This window comes from Meleagris gallopavo, chromosome 13 (assembly GCF_905368555.1).
Source record: "Meleagris gallopavo chromosome 13, MGAL_WU_HG_1.1, whole genome shotgun sequence".
Lineage (NCBI taxonomy): Eukaryota > Metazoa > Chordata > Aves > Galliformes > Phasianidae > Meleagris > Meleagris gallopavo.
The window spans coordinates 2,506,745-2,529,096 of NC_139416.1; the positions used below are offsets into that span (position 1 = coordinate 2,506,745).

General features: G+C 38.6%; 1 protein-coding gene and 1 long non-coding RNA gene across 3 annotated transcripts in view; one reads left to right on the top strand and one right to left on the bottom strand.

Annotated features, from left to right (window-relative positions):
- The window catches only part of SMPD3 (sphingomyelin phosphodiesterase 3), a 111,882-nt gene that overhangs the window by 38,434 nt on the left and 51,096 nt on the right, over positions 1-22,352 (bottom strand). The window lies entirely within an intron of this gene.
- LOC146543465 (uncharacterized) overlaps positions 1-22,352 on the top strand; it is a 177,871-nt gene that overhangs the window by 30,614 nt on the left and 124,905 nt on the right. The gene's annotated exons all lie outside the window — the stretch shown is intronic.

Genomic DNA, 22,352 nt, shown 5'->3' on the forward strand with positions numbered 1-22,352 from the left:
ACTGACATTTCACTGATGCTCGGGAGTGAATGGGGGATGTGAGCACAGCAAGGCACTGGGTGGTGCATTGCAGCAGTGGCAACAGAAATAGTGGCCACCTCTGATGGTGCACATTTTTATGAGTGCAGCATGCAGGCTCTTGTTCATTGCTGGCAAAAATGAATAGCTACTGGCATAACTATTTTGTAAAGTCGTGTCTTGTGGCTGAGAATCTGCTCTATCACATAGTGTTATTATGCTCTTTGTATCTGTTGTACTTTCCATGGAAATAAATAGGAGGCATTACTTTTGGAGTTACCTATGTATTTCAGTACACCGATCAAGCACAGGACTCATGCTGTCACAGAGGACATTTCTACTACAAATCTAAGCCTTAAATTGAAATATATACTTTGGAGTGTCTTTCATCCATTCATGTTGATATTCATTTATTGGTATCAGCTGGCTTCAAGTCCTTACCAGCAGTGGAGCAGCTGTCTCTGGGCAGCTCGTATATCATCACTGAAGTTAAGCTTACATAAATTGCCAGAGTTCTTGGGAAAAAAATGCATTCAAGAGCAAAAGCTACAACTGCTATGAAAATGGTTTGCTTTGCTGCACTTCGCAACAAAATGGTTTGACTTAATTCTAACACTTCCTACAGTTGAGTATGGCTTCAAATATTTAACATTCAGTGTAGTAAAAGCAGTCAAACTACTTTGCTTTAATACTTAGGTATTTTACTCTCACTGTATGCTTAGAACTACAGTTCAGTGTTACACAGTCCACAAAAACATGGAACAAGATTGCCTGCAGACTTCTTACGTATTCTGTGTTTCCATTATTTGGTGCATGCTTAAGCAAAACTTAAACTATCTTAGTTTATGGCATTGTTTTTAAATTCCAGTTTTCAGCTTTGAATAAAACAACACTAACTGAATATAAAAAATTAAAAACAACAAGACGAAAAAAATGAAAAACCAAACAGTTTCACTTCTTTCCTCTGAAGATAGAGAATGTCTTTCAGGCACTATCATACCAGGTGCAATATTTGCAGTAGTCACAAATGCCATCGCTAACCAAAGGCATTGAAATGTTGGGGGCCTTGTAAAGGAAGCTCAGCAGTATAAAAATACATATAAGCTGTATATACAAGTCATTGAAATAACCTTAAAGATTGTATAATGTTTTGATAACGTGAAATGTAAATGTTTCTTTACTAAACGCATAACCATATAAATCAAACTTCATGAACCTTGACAATACCATCACCAATTAACACAGTGTCACTCTCCTCAAACAGAACTGTGACAGTATCCAGTAAGAGCAACAAGAAAAGGAAAGAATGGAAGTACAAAAAGCAAAGCAGCTCGATCACTTATCAAGCACTCTGCAGAAGCACAAAAGAAAGCGAGAAAGTTAAAAAAGGCAGTTTTATAATGAACTGTTCTCTTCAACAGCAGAGTGACCAGTGAAGGCAGAATTCTCATTTATCAGGAATAAAACTTAGCATGCACTGAATGACAACCATTCACCAAATAAGAAAGTGGGAGAATGAATACTGGACCATGCTTTAAAGCTCTTCTTCAATTTTAACATCTTGGAGCGATGAAAATTCCAAGAAAATGTTTATTAGCATAAGTTCAATTAAAATCTGGGGCTTTCAGAGAGCCAGATTCAGGAAAATGGTTTGATGCGTACTTTAAATACTCTGCAGGGCACATGGAGACAGATGGACATTTCTATTTCTAGCTAGTGGCAAATAAATCAGTGATAGAACAAAGAGGATACAGTGTTATAAAGCAGTGCTGCCTCAGTATCAGAAAAAAAATGCAATTCCTCTGTTTTCTGTCACCTTTTAGATTTCCGCTCCTTCAAACTAAGCCCTCGCAATGATTTATGTTCCTGCGGGCAGCATGCTGTTCATTGTGGTACATATGCAGTGCCAGACTGCCTACCCAGAGTGTACTGTACAGGTCAGCAGTGACAGATAGTGCATTCAAATACATAGCTTAGCTAACTCTCTTTTTACCACACACATTTTTGTTTAATGATGATAAGAAAATCCTTCCTCCAGCCCTGCTGAAAGGGAATTTAGACTGATCACAGTCTGAGGACATCAGATTTGCAGCCATTCATTTCTGGTAGGCACGATGGATAAAAAAAGGACTTTAATAAAGAAATAGCTGAAGATGAGTTAATTTTGCAGAAATTTCTTCTGTGAAAGGCAGCCCTGGGAAAAGCAGTAAGTGTTAATCTGAAAAATACAGTTAGGTAGTGTCAGGGGCTCGTAACACAGACTGATGACAGGAATCAGTGCTGAAACAGAATGAGAAAAAGCAAGTTGGGAGGGGATAAGACGATGAAAGTCTTCAAAAGTGAAAGCAAGCAGCTGGTACCTGAATGCCACAACAGCAGCTGGACAGTTGCTCACAGTCAGTAGCACATCCTGCTAACAACAGGCAGATGGGCCTGTTTACTAGGATGTATGGCCCTGTGTGTTTTGCCCTGGTGGTATTATCTAGATGGAAATTGCAAAAGTTGGATTAAAGAAGATTTTTCTTCTTAATGATTAGCTTAGCATAATTTTCACAATCTTATACGTGTTTTGAGTTGAAATAAAGTGACTAATCAAGTGCCAAATAACAAATGCTTGGCATTTACTACTTAGCAAAGGCATTTTATAGTGTTGATAATAAGCAGAAGCCTAGCAGATGCATTTTTCTGAAGGATTTTTATGTCTCTTTATAGGACTCCTCAAAAGAGATTCTGGCATCTACAAATCACATGTTAAAAATAACTTCAACCCTGTGCAATTATGTAATTACTATTACACAAGGAAAACTGTAAGAGACTGTAAAGAAGTTATTCTCTTGTACTGCTTAGAAAGCTTTCTAAAATCCCTGATGATTTACATAATCACTGCACGGACGGGAAGGTTTCTTCTTTACAGCAGTCCCAAGGATACAGAGAACACTGCTGGCTGGGGTACATGAAGAGAGGGTGGACTGCAAACCTCACATTCCAACTTGCAAGCGAATGACCTTTATGGTCAGAAGCACAGTTGGGTTGCAGACTGTAATGTCAATTTGACCTTTGCTGTTTTAAAATCACATGCCAGGGACAAAAAGAAAAAAAGCAGAACTACAACAGATTCATAACAATATGCCTGATGACATCTTCTGCAGATAGATATTTTCTGAAGTATACAATGACAGGGTGTTACAGCTCCTAGGGAAACATGACATCAAATGACAGTTTGTAGAACAGTCAACACCTTTTTGGTGATGCGGTGCAGGAAAAATTGAGCCAAGATACCTCATGCAGGTTCTGTTATGGACTGCAGCATCAATAAATTACAACATCAGCAGCAAACAGAAAACCAAAGAACGTTCAGCCAGAATGGCCTCAGAAAAACAATTATTCATCAACATACTAAATCTAACTACAGGCATACTACCGTATGTATTAGTTAAAAAAAGGAAGAAAATTAATGTAAATAGAAATTCTGTGGCACAGCAAGTGCCACAAAGCAAATCAATTAAAACTGAAATCTGTTTTAAAAAACATTTAGCAAGAATGTAACTTCTTGTCAACACTAAGGATTAAGTGATGGTTCAAGGCTGCATGGTGACTCTTACCCCTCCTGTGCCTTACACAAGGATGGCACCTTTGAAAATCATGGGAGATCTGCTGGACAGTTTTTGCCCAGGTGCTAGCCCAGCTGTAGTGCAGAGGCAGCAGGGATGCATGCTATCCACTTTATGCTATGAGTCCTAATAGTATTCTCACAACAAATGGTACAGCACTACAAAAGCTCTGGTACCAGAGCACATTTTAAAATCGATATTTGGAGAAAAAGGAGGAGGGAATGGTGATGGGAAGGAATGGGGAATGGAGAAGGGGATGTCCTTTAGTTAATTCTTCAGTATTACAGATAGAAGACATTGGCACACCAGGACCCTAATTAAAAAGCAGTCGTCTTGGAAGTAAAATGGTATTCTGATTAATAAATCTTATAGATGAAGGAAATTGCAGTTTGCCACAGCTCTGTTGCAGAACTCGCTGGCACACATGAATAGGAACTTAGTTTCCTACTTATTTCTTAGCTGCAAAACCATATGCTTGGTGGTGCCTTAAGGCAACCCAAAGAGACGAGAGAGAATCATAAGAAACATGTCTTACCATCTCTGCAAAGTCTTGAAGGGTGGGGGAAATGCACCACGTGAGTCAGCTGCACCTTGGAAAACATGACGTCAGTAACGTTTCTCCTGATGCAGTGGTTCAGATGGAACCCAAAGCTAAAGTGCCTAATTCCTCCTGATGGTGGATATTATTTGGTAATCCAATGCTTTATTCATAGGGGCTTGAGGGATTAAGGGAGAATTTAAAATACTGCAGTGAGACAGATATTTTTTTATATGCTACAAAGAGGTAAAACATAGCCTCACTTGGTTGTTTTTATTATATTCTAAGTGTTTGAAGGCTAAAAAAAGACCTTAATTTTTTTTTATGGTGCCAGTATAGAACATCTCAACTCCAGTGATAACAAGATATCAGGTAGAAAGGTTTCAAAGATTTTTATGATTATAATTATGCCCAGAAGTGCACTAGAGACATCACAGATCAAAAGAGATGTTCCTAGCTCTAACATAGCTTGCAAACTAAATAAAGGACAATAGAAGTTGTCAAATAATAGAGAAAGAGAAGGAAAACTAAGGTTGTAGTAATAAGGTTAGGCAGTCTAGAAATGGTCAGAAACTTTTTAACTTCCTTTTTCTCAGAAAACCGAATTACACTTTTGAACTCAGACAACTCAGATTTCTTCAAATACACTATTAACACCTCAGCAGTTTTTAAAAATATATATAAAACACTGCAGGAACACAGTGAAATGAAATTGTGAAGTGACTGACTGATGTGGGAAGTTCCTCAGTGGGTGCTGGGTTTATTCATATTTACATAAATTCGTTACAGCTTGCTTTCCTTGAATCCTGACAATTGCTTGGACTTCAGTAAGGAGCACATTTCTAAAATTGGATTACAGAAAAGCAGTTATTGAGAATGTATTAAATTTTCTCTTAGTTTCATTTCACTATTGTCAGCTGGTTATCATTTGAAGCAGAGAAACACAGCTTACAGCCGTGCAACTGCTACACCATATGAAATTGCAAAACTTAATGTTTGGAAGTGAGAATAGGCAAGGCAAGGATCTGTGTGCTTGTTCCCTTTTCCATATCTCTTCAGAATCACAATATAGGGGATATGGAAGAGAAAAACAGAACTCCCACACAGCGTGAAGGGAACAGACCAAACCAGAAAAGTGAGAGAAAAATAGCAATGGGTCGCTTTTATGAGCATGGCATGCAGGCTCTTGTTCACTGATGGCGAAAATGCCAAGCTAGTGGTGGTGACTGTTGAAAAGTAGTGTTCTGTAGCTGAGGATTTGCTCTACCAAATAGTGTTATTGTACTCTTTGTTTTAGCTTCCATCAAAATAAGAGGCATTGCTTTTGGAGCAGCCAATGTAATAATAATAAAAGCTTTTCAGACACTTGGGTTGTGTGCTCAAAAGGAGCCTGTGAACTATTGATGACCCTCACTGAATTAATAGAAGTTTCACATTTCAGCAGACAAGGAGCTGTTAATCACAGCCTTGGTAGTCTAAGGTACCTCAGCAAGGCCTGCAAAGCACTGACATCAACAGCTCATGGGCTGCCATGTTCCAGCCCACCTGACAGGCGCTGAACCAGCAGTGCAGATGTAGCTCTGGCAGCTGCACCCCGTGTACGTCTGTGGGAGGTAACAGCCCTCCTCACTGAAAACAAGCTGGCTGTGGCTGCCCTCCTGCTAGTGACCTCAGCAGAAAAACCAGGCTTCACACTGTCACGGCATCCCATAAACCTCCTTGCTCAAAAAGCAGGTTTCTCTGCTGCAGAGCTGAAAAGCTGCTTGTGATCAGACTGCTCTGCGTGCTCCGTGCTCTACATTCATGTGGCATGGCAACAGATTCTCATCTCCAACAGCAAATCATGGCAAGTCGGTAGTCCCAGATCACATTTTCCCTGGCCAAGATGAATACCCACACAGCTTCTGCTACGCAAGTTAAATAGGATTAGCTTTTAAACTTTATATTAAAATATAAAGACAATTATATTAATGTATGGAAACACATCAAAGATACCTAAACAAATATAACTGATTGAAAACATTAAAAACATTTTTCTGCCTTTTTTCTTTCAAAATGGGTGGAAAATTGGAGAAAACAACTAGCTTTTATATTCCTGTGTGCAACTTGGATTCCACCCTGACACAACAGATGTTACTTGCTGAAAACTTACTTTTGGAGTCAAAACTGCTGATGGGATACATCTTATCTTCTAAGCACAGAGGAAATACTTTTTTCTTTACATGCATAAACTGCAGTGAATATACAATCAGCGTGCAGCTTTATTGAGGGATCCCAGCAGGCCTGACCCAAACCTTACCAGCCAATTCTAGGTTCTAAAACACACTCCCAAAACTTGGGGCATTCTCTGACTTGAATGTACCAGACCTGAACATGAACTGCTCGGTTGGGTGCTACGTGGGATTGCTGTCCTAGGGTATTTCATTCCACTCCATTGCAGAGGCAGGGGCTCATCTAAGAATCCTAACTCTGGAACCTTCTGTCAGTTATTTGGATTTCAATGTCAACAGAAGCAGACTCTGTGTTTCTGTAGTACCTTAGAAGGACAAGTTGCACGAAAGGACCTGGTTGCCCCTAAAACTCCTATGGCCATGCAATCTAAATAACACAGTAACTAGTTGCAGCAGTAAGCAAGGATGTTACTTTGAAACATGGTTTAAGTGCACCCTTTTAGTAACTCTCTGAGGGCTCGATAATGTATTTACATACACACATATTCTATATGTAAGTCCTAAACCAGCAAAACTATGTTTTCCTCATACAAGAGACAATCACCTATTTCAAAATTATTAATTCTTATTTATGCCCTAGGAACTGGGAATCCACTGGAAATGGAATCAATAGCAAATCCTCTTAAGGTTTAAAATAACAGAAACATTTCTACAGCATGAAGCTTTACGGAAGGCTTTGCTATCAGGCAAGAAGTAGTCAAATAAATTCATCTGACCAGTTGGTGATCTCACTCAGTACCTGAAAAGCTAAACACTCCCTTTTCTGAGCCCTTATTTGGCGTACTTCAGTAGTGAGACAACTGCAGCATGCAAGCACATGGATCTGTGACACCAAGCTCTGTTTATACAATAGAAATGGAATGGGCTCTATTTACAAAATCACCTTTTGGTGTGTCTTAGCCTCATATTTTATAAGAGCTGGCATAATTCAATAATGGCTAAATAAATCTGATCTTTGGAGATGGCTTGTTTAATGAATCTTAGTGAGATGGAACAATATTAGCTTTGGGTGTCCAAGAAACAATTGAAGATAAAAATTTTCCTGCTCATCTTTCACCTTCTAAAACCTACAGAGGCCTTACTGCAGCCATGTCTGGCCCATTAATTGTCAGGGGGTATGTGCTGCCTCGAAAATGAAAAGCTGTTCTTTCTCAAACAGCACTTCAAGCCTTCAGGCTTCTGGTGAGTCCAGTATGGCTCTTCAGACAGAATTATAACGTCATCAATTCTCCCCAGAGTGTGTATTTTTATACTGTTCAAGTAATTCTCACCAGCTGGCAAAGAAGTTACTTTACCCTACAGTAAAAGCCCAACACAAATTCCTGCCAATAAATTTCTGTTCTTAAAAGAAAAAAAAAAAGAAAAAAGCTCACCTAGAATTCTCACGATTATACACAAAGGAAATTAGAATACAACTCAAGTTAAAACACAGGTATCCCTATGAAGAAAAACTAGTTTTTAGTATTTGTTCATGTTCTACATAAGGAGTATTCAAGAACACAGCATTTGTATCTTAAGCAGATTTCCATGGACAGCCTGAGATTAGATTCCTTAAGCACTGCTTTCCTGCTGCACTGACAGTTGTGTTTCCTCCAGATTCACAGAGATCTAATTGTATGGTGCCTGCTTGTAAAAGAATCAGCATTACTCAAACCTCAACATATAAATTCTGAACTGTCCTCCAAGCACCTGCTATCAGCTCCTCTGATGAAAGTGCATGAATGCTACAAAAGAATTCAAACTCAGTAGAATTTCAAGCTTAAATAGTTTGGGATGCATAACAACAAAAGCAACAACAACAAAAAAAACCACTGGTGTTACTCGAGTGTTAAATAGCAATTTGCGTTTCCAAAAAAGAGAAGAAAACCCAAGCAAACAACACAAAGCCACACTCTGCATTTGATTTTTTAAAACGTGCTCCAAATTCAATGAAAAATATAGTTTTATTTCTAAGTCCATTTCACTGTAAGACACCGTTAGATGAATGTACTGCAGTGCTTTTGTTTCTTCTTACAGAACAAGAAATAGAAGCAGGTAGCAGACTTTTCTTTAAAACACTGACCCAAGCAGTTTGTACTTCGTCTGAGAGAACGCGTTCATTTGTTGCCATCTTTAGATGAAGTATGGATGGATTTTGCTCGGATATTACAAAACTATTCATTTCTCAAGTGCACAAATCAAATATTTAAGACCACAAGATCTGTTTGAAGATTTGTATTGAAACTACTCCTAAGCACAGAGAAGATTTTGGACAGGTTCATTCCCTGTTTCAGCTGTGAAACATCGAATTGAACAGCAGTGCAGACCTGTTACCACTCTTCCTTTTCTACACTGGAATCACTGTTCATAATTCTGGATACTTTTCAGAGAACAGTAAGTTTTACCTAATAAGCAGCATGCCAATAATCCACTCAGTATCCAGCTATGCAGCTCTGCTTCTAAATGTTTCCAGATACGTTGTACAGCACCTTTTTTAATGTTGTTTCTCAACAAAATAGTACTCTTGGAACAAAAATTCTAAACTCATAAGAATGCAAAACAGAAGGACTGCAATGTGTTTGCCAGTCATCCAAAACTTATTTCACTTTTTTTTTAGGCATTGGCGTATTTAGAAAACTCTGATCCTTCCTCTGCCTTCAGAGACATCCTGACAAACCAGGAAACGTGCTCAGCATGTTCCAGCCACCTTTCTGTCACAGCACAGGAAGCAGCGTTCAGTCACAAAACATCCTTTCAAGTCTACGAACACTCTGCACTAAATGGCCTAAAACTCTCCTTGTTTTCTGCTGGTAGAACAGACCTCAGCTCATGCCAGGGTGCTTCCAGCTTTCCAGGTTCTATGTCTTGAGATCCCTACTCCACACGCTATGTGCTGTTGTGCACTAGTCGGTGGGAACTTGGTAGAACAAAGTAAAATCTCTACCTCTTCTACCTCTAAATAAGATATGAGCATAAGACAGTAGAAAAAATTCACAATATTTTAATGGAAAACACAGTGAACAAGTAGAAATGAACAGCTACTGTTTGGTTATGCATACCTGTGTACAAAGGTCAGTTTACCATTCCAGAGGCTTTAAATGTTTTTCCTTTAAAAAAAAAATACAAAACAAAAACACCCCAAACCAACAAAACAGTAACTTCAGGGCTGTTTTGTTTTTTGTTTTTTGTTTTTTGTTTTTTTCCCCTCTGTTCTTAAATGCAGCAATAAAGACCAGGACCATCTACAGGTATTTTACTTCATGCCTCCCCGCCTCCATTTTTTTAATGGCTCTTGCAACAACAACGAAATATCAAGTCTTCCACACCCACAATGAGCAGCAGAAACAGAGTAACTTATTTGCATATTTAAAAGGAATCCCTGCAGTATTCTGGTATCATCGCCAGCAGGTGATGCACACTAGATGCTTCTCTCAGCCATTAGCAGACCAATTTGTTTAAATATTTAATACGCTGTCTAAAATTTCTACTGAGTCAAACTATCATCAGTCTTTTCATTGTGCCTGAAAGTAAGGTGTTTAACTGAAATAACTGTTACTTAAATTGCCAGAGGCGGTGTGCATGAACACACAAATATTTCCAGGTTGTACGAGTACTAGAATACAAGACAAGTCTAAAGACGACAATTTTTGAGAATGGGAAGCTTTGACTCCTAAATAGGCCTGGGCTCACCCCATAAACAGTTTGGCCTCACTATTACACCTAGGATGCACAGCAAGCATCCAGAATTCTCCCTGCTGCTTTCACTCAGTCCACTAAGCTTCACTGTTTCTCCTATTTAACAAGAGGGCGAGAGCACAAATAAATACTGCTATTCTAGTGTGTCTGGGGGAGGAGGGGGGGCAAACAAACAACACCTGAGCATACTAAAATTTGGTCAAAATATGGTCAGTAAAAACAAACAAACAATAATAGATGTCTCTTTTTCACCCACCAGATTTCTGAGGCATACTCAGAATGTGTGTAACTCCATTTAATTTGACATAATTTGCTTTTAACACTCTCTGTACAGTTAATTCCACCACAAGTTAAACAGAGCTTTGGTTTTGTAAGACCTGCATCAATATAGCTGTCAAGTTTGTTCCATTTCTTGCAGCACATGTACAGCCTGTTACTTGCAAAAACCACCCTCAGACATGCACAATTCCTATACACATTAATTAGGGTTATAAATGTGCCAAAAAGTATATCATTTTAACAGCATATTCTCTGTTAGTATGGATGCCTAAAGGTGAAAATGCCTTTGCTTCACCATCCAAACTGATGCAAAAAGTCTTATCCTGCCATTAAGTAAAGCTCATTTTGTGAGCTGTGATTCACTTCACAATCCAGTATTTAAAGAGCCATTTTGTTCATCAGAAATACAGTCTTCCTAGAAAAACAGGCTTTCATATGTCCAACAATGGAAGTGAAGCTGTTTCAGCACTGAAATGGAATAGTCTAGTGTAGATGTGCATTACTTCTTTCATGCAACTGGACAGCTGCCGAAGAAAGAGGTGCAACTCATGGAACACCACATGCAGGACTCTTAGCATCTCTTTGGCTCCGGGTTGCCCTACCGTGTCACAGACCAAAATTGAGAGTCTGTGCTTTGAACAACACAGCTTCAGTGTAGCAGGTTAGCAACTACCATAATCTGAGGGACAGCATGATCTTTCTTAGCTGTTAGTTGTATTACTACCTCTGCAGGCTGCCCCTTGCCCTTGCTACAATTTGCAGGCTGTGCAATTACTTGAACATCACTAGTGGAGATGCCACTTGCTAGTTGGCATGGCTCGTACACCTGATTTGCCCTTAATATGGCTACTCTCAGAGATAAATTGTGCTCGTGAAGATAATGCATACTGGGGAAGTAACAGAGCTGCATTAGAATATTATTTATAATATTCTGATGATTACGTATCCCAAATTTTATAAGATTTGAAGTGATACAGAAGGAACATACTGTTAGTGTCTTACATAATTCACCCTTGAATAGTTTCTTAAAACAGCATCCCTAGGATGCCTGCTTTTGAAGTTTAACAAGGTATACATAAAGAGAGTAATAATTATAATGGGGGTGTGTAATGAGCTTCGCCATCAATGGGAGTCAAAGTACAGCAGATTTTTTATCTCAGGTAATTACTGCTATGTGCAGTAAATGCACCAGCAGAACTGATGAAATTCAGGTTTTGGATTACTTGTGACAGAAATTCACAAAAGAGAACTTCCATTTTTGTAAGTATCAGACAGGTGTTAGGCTGATAAATTGAGGACCAAGAGACTACAGCTTTGTATACTGACAGAGCTGTACAGCAGAGCACAGGAAGCAGAACTGCAGATTCCAGTGTGCCTTGGCTACATATCAATTCCACAGATGCAACTGGTTTCTTATTAAGTTTGTCGAACTTTCCATTCAGCTTACTGCAGTATGGTCTAGAGAAATAGCTTCCTTACCTGCGTATAGCAGACTGCTATCACAGAAATACCACGGACCAGCATGATCCACAAACTACACGGTTATCCTGGAGGTGGATGACCTCTCCTAGGGAAGAGAATGTATTTACCTGCGAGCCATGTTCAGTCGCTCTTGAGCTTAATGTCCAGAAGAACCAGGAAGTTCCTGATGCCCCGCGGCCAGAGCAGCCAGGAAGTATGCGGATGCATTTTGCTGTAAGCGCAGTCAGATCAAGGCCAGGGCCATTGAGTTTGCACAGTGTGCTGATTACGAGCTTCATTCTGGTTAAAAGGATTATTAATGTGCTTTGATGGGAAGAACAATGGGGAAAACTCTTAAGGCTGGCACATGAAAGATTAAGACATCGTATCTTGTCAAGGACAAGAAATCCTCTTGCTAAAAAAGAAAATATGAAAAAAAAGTTTTGCGCTCTGTTTTGTTGTTGTCCTATGTTCTATTTTTCTCAATGACAGTCTTTTTGTATCTCAGACAGTCTTATACATTCAAGTAAGTCATTTTGTGACTGAGATCATGCCAAAATTACCAAGTTGTTATCCTGAATTACCTGAGAATTGCCACTGACTCCAGCAAGGCAACAGGCCCAAGCAGACAAGCAGACCAGGCTTGGCCACTCGCTTGGCTGGTACTGCAGCTCGACTTCCAGGTTAAGAGAAGTTAAACAAACAGCTCAACACAGGGCAGTTTGAGAACTCCTGCCAAAGTGAAGCTGCTGTTCATCTTTGAAGTCATCTGTTAGTTGTTTAAATGCAGTTTACCAATTTCTTTTTACTACAACACAGGATTTTATGTACTGTAACATTATCTGGAAACAACAAAGAACAGCAAGAAGAAAAGCACTAATTCTGTGTCTGCTGATATTTCTCAGATGCCAAGTAGGTGCTTCCTTTTACCAGGTTCTTCTCCCAATTGGCCAGGTATTCATAAGCTGTTAGCATTTATCAGTTACATTACAGCTACTTGTTGTACTTGTGTAACACTCCTATTTCTATGTTGCATTCATACAACACCTGTGCACTGGAAACTGTTAAATTTTTTGCTGTAACTCAGGATCCATGTTTTAAAGTCCTTCAGCGAATCCACCTACAGTGGCTCTTGGTTACAGATCTACACAGCAAGTAATTCAGCCAAGTCTAAACCTTTTTCATAGAATCATAGGTTGAAAAGGACCACAATGATCATCTAGTTCTAACCCCCCTGCTATGTGCAGGGCCACCAACCACCAGACCAGCAAACCAGTTTTCAAACTGTAGCTGTGCCTTGGTAGAGGAAAAAAAAAGATGAGAAATCTCAAAATTTGTATTGCTTAAACAGCACAGCCTCTTATTACCTTATAGGTCAGAATTCAACCCCAAACATTCCTCTAATGCATTGCTATTAGGGGAATGTTTGGAAAGTTAATCTAACAGAAGGTTCTAAGGGCTTTGTAGAGAGAAGTTTCTATTAGAAGAAAAAAATCCCAAATACACACAACAAACAAACACATCAAAACAAGTTTTCTGAATGTCTGCCTACACAAGAACATATGCAACCAGGGCTCAGAACAAGACTTTCTTCTGTAATCTTGGGGTAGATTATCTTACAGAAACATGCTTAAAAACACAGATTAATACTCATCAGTACCACTACTATACTTCTAAATAAATGTCAGAGTCAAGAATTTGAATAATACTGCAAGTGCCCTCTTTTATTACTGAACATAAAGGTGATGCTACCTGCAGATTATGTTAATACCACAGCAGCCGAATGCCAGCTTGTCTCCGGGACACGAGAGACTTGGCTGCGGGTGTCAGATGCCACAAATTCCTCCAGGGGAGATCTCATATTACTGACACTTCTCCCTTAATTTGATCACACTTCAAAGAAAGGCGTGTAAAAAACAACAGTGAAAAGGCTAACAGGGCAGCATGCAGAGAAGTTAAACAGAATTCAATTAAGACAGCTTGTACGTGGCACCTGCAAGCTCAAACACAAGGAAGCATTGAGACAAATGACTCAATCCTCACTCGACTGGATTTTTGAAGCATAGGGACAACTCACATGAATCTGAAGTAAACATTCACCTACAAAACCCTAGGCTTTAATATGAAATACTGCAAATAGAGAGAAATACAATGTCCTCAGCACAGCGTGTAGAAGGCATTATGAAGTGTGATTATAATCCATTGTGTAGAATGACCCTTTCTTAAATTCCATCACTGCAGAAATCATCCAGATGGACCCTTTGCTGACACTAACACAATCTCAGTGTCCAATATCAAAACAAATCTGAAGATTGGTCAACTTTTTTGTACGGATGCATCCATTGTTCTGGGAAGGCTCGGAGTGGAAAAGGAACACCTGAAAACAAACAGCTGTATGCATACATTTAGCTCGAAGAACCACCTATTACTACAAACCCCTGGCTTTATTTGGGGGGCAGAATGATGGCACACTTAAAATTGTGAAAGCTCAGAATGCCACTGATCTAGCTGTGCCAGTTTGTTCTCTAAGCCTAAGATTTCAGTGCCAAAATTTCTCTATAAAAAAATACGTATTTTCAAAAGAGAATAATCTCCATACCAACTGTACTGATAACTTGGTTATTTGGTACGTTAGTGACTAACTCCTCTTATTATTTTTAATTCAGTCTTCTCTCCACAGTGTAAAGAGAAGGGAGCTTCTCTTCAGCTAAATCTTTGCCTCCTTTTTACAAGACACACAACATGTCATGCTAAAATAGCATCGAAAAGGAACTCCACCATTAAATAATTGTTATGAAATACAAAAATCACATTCAAGCACAAGCTAACACAGGCTTCACACTGCAGCAAGTTCCCCAGCCAGGCAAACTCTCCCATATCAAAATAGCATCAGCATACACAGATACTCAGAAACAAAACACGTTCGTACTGTGAATACCCTCAGTCTCTCTCCAGTTACCTATGAAAGAGCTGCTCTCTGTCTGAAGCAACACACTTGAGACTTTGCAGGAAGAACAACATGCAGGAATGTTCATCAGCTGTAACTCTGGCAACCGCAGGGAAAACAGCTGAGTAGGATTACTGGATATTGTGCCTCGTGAGGAGGCTTCAAGCTGATGAGGTTTAATTATTGTAATTTCACTTTCACATGGTGAAGTTAGGACAGACTTAATTCAATGAAAGAAGGTCTTATTCATGTGCAGGTAAGCTAGGTAACATTCCCATTAAAGTAACTAGAATGGAAGATGTGTGACTTCACTTTCTGTTTTGTTTCACAGTACAAATCTGTTAGCCCTGGCTTGCTGATTTACTAGCTATCAGGCCTGCTAGTTCCCCTTTCTCTCTCCCTATGGTCTCTAACAATATCTTTGTTTTCCTCAGAAGAATTCCTTTTAATCACTCCTATTTCTTCATATTTCGGGGAGTATGTCTGTTACTATTGTTACACCACAGAAATACCCAAAATCATAATCATCAACAAAAGACAGCCATTCCCACAGTAGGAAACACGAATCTTACAGTGTTCCCCCTCTCCCTCACTTTTTTTCCAGTTTTCCTTTCAAACAGGCAGGCATCTAAGTACTGCTAGCACATCTTTTCTCTATCCATTTCTAGTTATTCAGCATATTAGAGCTTTTAAGGTAGCATTTCTACCTCCTCCTAGATCAAAAGCCATACCTTCGAGTCATGCTAAAATAAAGACAAGTATTAGAGCAACGAATCAGAGATACATCTCATCACCACCTTTCATCTCAGTGGCAGTTGTAATAGCAGGATGAAAAACTGACTGAACTGCCAGGCCAGGACCAAAAGGACGACCTTCACAATATTCAAATACTGAAATGCTGAATAGCTCTCATTACATTTTTTAGAAGCATCTGTAAGAAAGACTTCATGATCCGAGAAAGGCGGCCAATATAGGACAAGGCATCAACTCATAACCTTCTAAACTTGCTTCACTGTTTCTGACATCTCCGTATCACGTATGGCTCAAATGTAAACGCAGCCGTGTCTCTGTGCCACTGCTCAATGCAAGCAGCTGAGCCAGGGTGATCCAGAAACTGCTGAGCAGCAGCAGGAGCTAGGCAGAAGCACAGCTGTGAAGTGCTAATCAAACAACTTCCCTTGCTGATATCACTTAGTCTCTGGCTCTGTGTCTCAGCCATTCACCCCGTAAGCCTTTAGGAAAGCAGTAACCATCTATCTTGATGACTTTGATGAACCACGTACTATTCGTTACATAAGATTTACTATTATTATAAGTTATATTCCAGAGTGATGACATTCAAAACTGACGCATTTTCATCAGCATAATTAATGTTTGTTGTATTATCGCTCAAATAAATACATACAGTTGTGACTGGAGAACAGCGCTCAGCTGTAAGATAGTGCTCTTCATCCGCAGATCAGTGCAAACGCAGCTGGGAATTCAGCTCTTGTGAACGGGTCATCAGCATGACTGGCATGTTAGCATCTCAGCCAAGGAGCAACACTTAGAGGCATTCTTTTTAAGGTTAATGAAACGGCTCAATATGTACTTCAGCAGTGATTACTTCTAAGAAACTGGTTAAAGACAAATGGGCCTCACTTGAATTCTAATTCAAGTTACAATTCAATCTGAATAGTTAATATAGGTGTTGCCTGATTGTTATGAATATATGCTTGTTCCTGGTCCTGTTGCATCCTGCTTAGTTTTGTTCAAATTAATTGCATATGGTGTTACTGATTAAATTCACTGGGAAAGAACACGATGCTCATATGTAATGACTAATCCACTCTCAGCTTATTGATTCTAAGTTCCGCGTCACTACGTCAGTTCACCTGCAGAATATGTGAAATGTGTGGTTCATGGAGAAAGCTCATACCAATAGCAGCCCTAAGAATTTAGCATTATAGTCATATACCACTATTTACTTAATTTTACATTAATTTAGCCACACTCTAAAGGTTTTTTACAGTATACATGCACATAGAGCCCAAATGTCCATTTGGAAGCATCTGGTATTAACATATTTTTTATTAATATATTACATTTACTGTAAAGTCTCCCACTGGACTCCTCGAGGGATTAAAAACAGAGCACATAGCATCAGTTCCAAAGATCTAAAAAACAAAATAAAAAACCAACCACGCATCCAGGCAGCCTATTAATAAAGCTTTACCTGAGCTACAGCTGCATAAAATTTAGAGAAGACTAAAGTTACCAGCTAAAAGTAAATAAACATGTCTTTCTTAGGCACATACCTTCCTCACCCCTTCAAGATAAACCAACTTCTTTCTCCTATAAGTACCACTGCAAACCTTTTGAAGATAACACTTAAACTATTTGAAAGTGCACCAAAGCTAGCTAAATAACATATGGAATGAACGTAAGGAGTCTGTGTACTTAACTCTCTTAAATGCATTCATTTTAAGAATATATTTATGATAAACAGCCTATCTTGAATTCTAAATTTTCCATTACTCAAGCACATACTGCTTGTAACAGTTCAGTTGATCAGACATCCTCATTGTGAATACAGAGTTTTAGCCAACAGCAGATCAGCAGCCACATTTCGAGTCTTTCCTTCTGTTACTTAACTCTCACAGCGCAGCTTTTATCCACGCATTTCCACGAGCAGCTCATGTTTGAGCAAGAGGGAGCTGTTGGACTCCCAAGATAGAATCCATCCACCCGTTTTGCACAGGGGCAGATGATGACACTTAGGCCAGGCACTAATGACACTGAGAGGACTCAGGGCAGGAGCTGGGACACTTGTCAAAGAATGATCTGCAGCACTGCAGAACTTGTCTTCAAGAGGGAACTTGTTCTGTGCCAGGCTACCCGTGCTCACGACTTTCCTCACCTAAGACTTCTGTATGAAGTGATAAGTGTGTAGGTGTGCATGAACTTTCATTTATGTACTTGCATGTATTAACTTTGACTAGTAAAACTATTAAGCTATTTTATAGTTGTACAGATAATAGCTATGGAAAAGAACTGGTGCTGGTATTTTTTGCACAGGTGTGCATTTTAATGTCACCAATCTATCCTTCTCTATTGTATCAAATATTCCAGTGAGTGATTTCTTGCATGCAGACAGTGGGAAAATATTTTTACTTTATGATAGAAAATCTTCCTAAAACCAGCAGAAAGTAATTAAAAATAATCACAGATAACACAAAATAAACCATCAGGAATTTATCTTCTGCCTGTAGAGATGCCAAGGGAAAAAGGACCAGTGGAAGATGAAACTCCCCCTGAGTAAATATCTTCTGGGGATGAATTCAATATAGAGTGCATCCCTGTGGATTAAGAAACTCCAGACTCATGTAGCATATACTTATCTGTTCATTTTCTCCCAAATATGAAAAAAAAAGATACACTAGCACAGAACAAAAAATGTAAGTCTTTTCAACAATTAAGGAACTAAACTGACTGCCCCTTTTATGGCTCTGAAAACTACACCTACTAAAATCAACTTCAGTGCCACTCTAATGGGTGCTGATCTGCATACTGTTATGGCAACACATGCAGGTTTTTCTCAGAACAGAAGATGCTGCTTTTCCCAAATTAACTGAAATCAGCTCACAGAATGTTGCTCACCACGTAGAGCTGTACTACTAGACTGTCCTCTCGTAACTGTCAGTCACCCATACTGAAGGTAACTTATGATATGCAATGACATGTTCCTCATAGTTCATAATGCTAAGAGCTGTGCTTTAGACAGCTGTTTTTCAATACCCTCTTGATCCCTTCCAACCTAGCAGGAGGAAAACGTGCCATCGGTTTGCCAAACCTGGGGCTTGTTTTTGCCTTAAAAAACGTAGCTGGTATTAAGGCTCAGTCTTCTGAATTCCATACGTGTTTGCTTTTCTTTCCCCTCACAATTTCTGTAGAATTTCAGTCACTTCATTTTCTTCTTGATTATAAGTATTTTCTACTTTCAAGTTTTGGGAAGTTCTGTATCTTAGTGTTTGGTGAGCAAAGGTACATAAAAAAAAAAAAAATACTCCATGGGACTTTGTGCAGCAGCTCTGTTTCTCTGTTGTTGCTTGTAATTGTGAGGGCTTTGTATTTGATAACCCAGATGGTCCCTTCTTGTCTTACATTCTTTGCAAAGGACACGAAGTACTGTGAACTGATGCCACATGGTACAGAAAAATCACTTTTTTTATTTTTAATATCTCACAGTTATTGTTCAACTTTTAGGCTTATTAGTGTAGTTTCAATAAATGAAAAACAATTTTCAAATGAATTTTGTGTTAAGAATATAAGCTCTGAAATCAGAAAATTAAGCTAGTTCTAACAGACAACAGAGGTACAAACGCAGCATTTCTTTCCCCAGACCTGCAGCAGAATACAATTGCTGAAAATAAATGCAATCCTGAAAATATAGGAAAGAAACATCTAACATGATAATGCTAAAATAGTTACTGACTTATTTTTCTGTAGAATTGAATGTTTCACAAATACAAGAAAAGCAACCTGCTGTCACTGATCTACATCTTATCCTGAAAGGTTCATGTTAACACGCGTAGTCAGGTTCTGACCTCACAGGAACCCTTTACATGGCATACAGCACAAACAAACAGCAAAACTGGTTTTTAAAATGACAAAAGGGAATGGCAGGCCCAACATTAGTACGTGCTCCTGTGCTCATTTCAGTTATGCATGGTGTTAGGTATCAAGACTAGCAAGTACTTTTGGATAGATAGCCCTGACCACTGTAACACCATTCACATACATCTGTCAGCAAAACATAATTTACTTCTATAGGACACAAGCCAACAGGGCATGGAAATTAGGAATAAACTAATCAGGAAATATCATCAAATGCAGTTTGCAATAAAAGTGAAGATGCCGACAGGAAAATTTAATACATTACTATTTATGTAACAACGAGGAACCAAAGCACTACTGCCGGTTAGGCATCTCCTTCAGAACACAATGCTCACCACTCATCCTATTCAGACATCTAGATCAGCTACCAAACATTCATTATGGCTTCCTCATTACTAAGGATGTGTTTTGGAAAGCACGATTTGTTTGTAAGCAAGTAGCTATTAGATTAGAAATGTTTGTCCTGAAATTGTAAAAACAGTATGAAGCCTTCCCAGAGACTTTCCTATTCAAAAGCCTTTCTAAACCACCTTTGTTTTCACACAAGAGACTTTTAAAAGCCGCAAAGAACAGTTTGGTACTCAAATACCTTTAAATATGTCTTTGAAGCCACCAGGGAACTCATTCAGTGTTACAGCTCTTTTTCCATCACTACAAATCAGAGCTTTGTTTCTCTTCTATAAAAACAGCAACACAGATTTATGCAGTTTCTCAGATTTAAGAATGAAATACGAACCTCCTTACATAGAAAGCATCAGAGGTGGTATTTTCTGATCTCCATCCCACCTTGCAGGATTCAGAGAACTTAATGCACTGCCACTTAACAGCAATAGTAACAACCTATCCCACCTGTCCAGATGTAGTCTGGCTGCACGAGCTCAGCTTAAGAGAAATAATCAAAAAGAATGAGAAAAATTCTTCAGGAGCCTCTGTAATAAACGGTAGCAAAGGTGAAAATGCAGCAATCAGTCAACTCAAACTTTGCACCAATAAGAGAATTGTTTGCAAATTTACATGGGGAAAAGGTAACGGGCTGTCACATCCACAGTGAGCAGCTGCTTCGCAGAAATAATTACTTATTGTTTGGATCACTTCCCCTCCCCATGTTTGCTCACTAACGAACTGCCAGATGTGAAATTCAGTAACTGGGCCAGGATGGGATTTACAAGACAATAATTTGGTTGTCTTCCTATAACTCAGTAACTAAAACAATCAATATCACCCCAGACTTTGAAATGTTGTTGTTATATAAGCCACTGAAAACAATTACAAAAAAAAAAAAAACACTGTTTCAACAACTTCTGCAAACCAAACAAAGATATGGGTGAAGCATTCATCATAAAACAGAAATGAACATTTTATATAGTTTGAACTATTAGACATGAATTTATTTTCAAGGTTTAACATCCTCTTTGGATTGAAACCAAATATGATGTACAGCAAATCCACTTTCGTTATCAGCGTTTGAAAACTGATCCAATTAACTCTTCAATGTTCCTACTGAGTTGGAGATATTTTACACTAATCGTCTGCATAAAAAAACTCTATCCATGCTGACCAGCCATCACTTGCTTCCAGAACTATGTTAAGTGAGACCACTTTCAAAATTGTTTGCTGAAATCAGCTTCTGGAGTCAAAAGTGAATCCTCACTGGGAGCAAGGAGTATAACTACTGCTAACACATGCAGCTACCACGTGATACAAATACAAAGAGCAAGCATGACCAGGAGGTTATTTTGAATATCAGGAGGGCAGGAAGCTTTAATAGAGGCAGGAGGAGCAACCTTTTAAAATTAATGTGTATATATATGTATTATATATATATATATATATGTTAATATTATATATATATATGCACATATAAGGAAAAGACTAGGTTAGTCTGCTTTTCATGTGTGTACATAAGTCATAGAAGTAGGTTTTCACCTTTTACATGGAATATATAATCGATATAATGTTTACATACACACATCATTTTTGCAACCTTTCCATTTGCAGACCCCCTAAAACAATTTAAAAGACTACTCCAGGAAGATGCTTCTCCATTTCTGATTTTGATTTAAGCCTGCTAAAGCAACCTTTTTACATAGTTTATTCTGTGGTTTGAATCTACTGCCTGAAGTAATAGATTACTTTTCAAGTAACAAAAAGAAATACATTTTGCTCAACTGTTAGGAAAAGCATACTGAGGATTCTGTAGAGAAAACATCTATCAAACTAGTATTTAATCTGCAATAATAGAAGACTGAATATTCCAAACACATGAATGTTTTTTAAATGGGTAATGGGTATTCCATCTGCACTGAAGATCAGCTTTCATTCAGATGAAAGTGTGAACTATTCTTCAAATTTCTGCTTTATTAAAATGAAGTTTGCACAGAATTAATAATTACACAAGAAGTACAGAAGTCTGGGTGAAATCAACCATTAAAAAAGTATGTGAAGGAAGAAGTAATGTGTTTGACACAGCCTTTTTGTGACACTAGTCTCCTTTACAATGGAAGTTCTTGCAGCATATGTGAGAGAAGAATCTGATCACAAGATCATTATCATATTGCTGCCACATCTTTCCTTAAAAAGAGAAAAAAGAAAAAATCATCATGTTTCTGTATTCTGAGACAGACCGTGCTCCCTTATATCTAATTACAGGAATGCAATGAGATGTGATTCATTTTCATATTTCAGTCTTTTAAGTGTGCTCTCAAAATGGTATCTAATCTCAAAGTGCTCTAATGCTGTATTATTCTATCGCCCGAAGCAATGCATGGAAAGAGACCAAGGGGGAAAAAAGAAAGACAGAAGGTTATTTGCTGAGGATGTCCTGGGACAAGCAGAGAAACCAACTGCGATCAAACAGAATTGAATATATTCTCACAGGCACCTGAAAGTCATTTTGTTTTAGTCCAGATGCCTAAAAGACCCCTCTGAAATTAGAC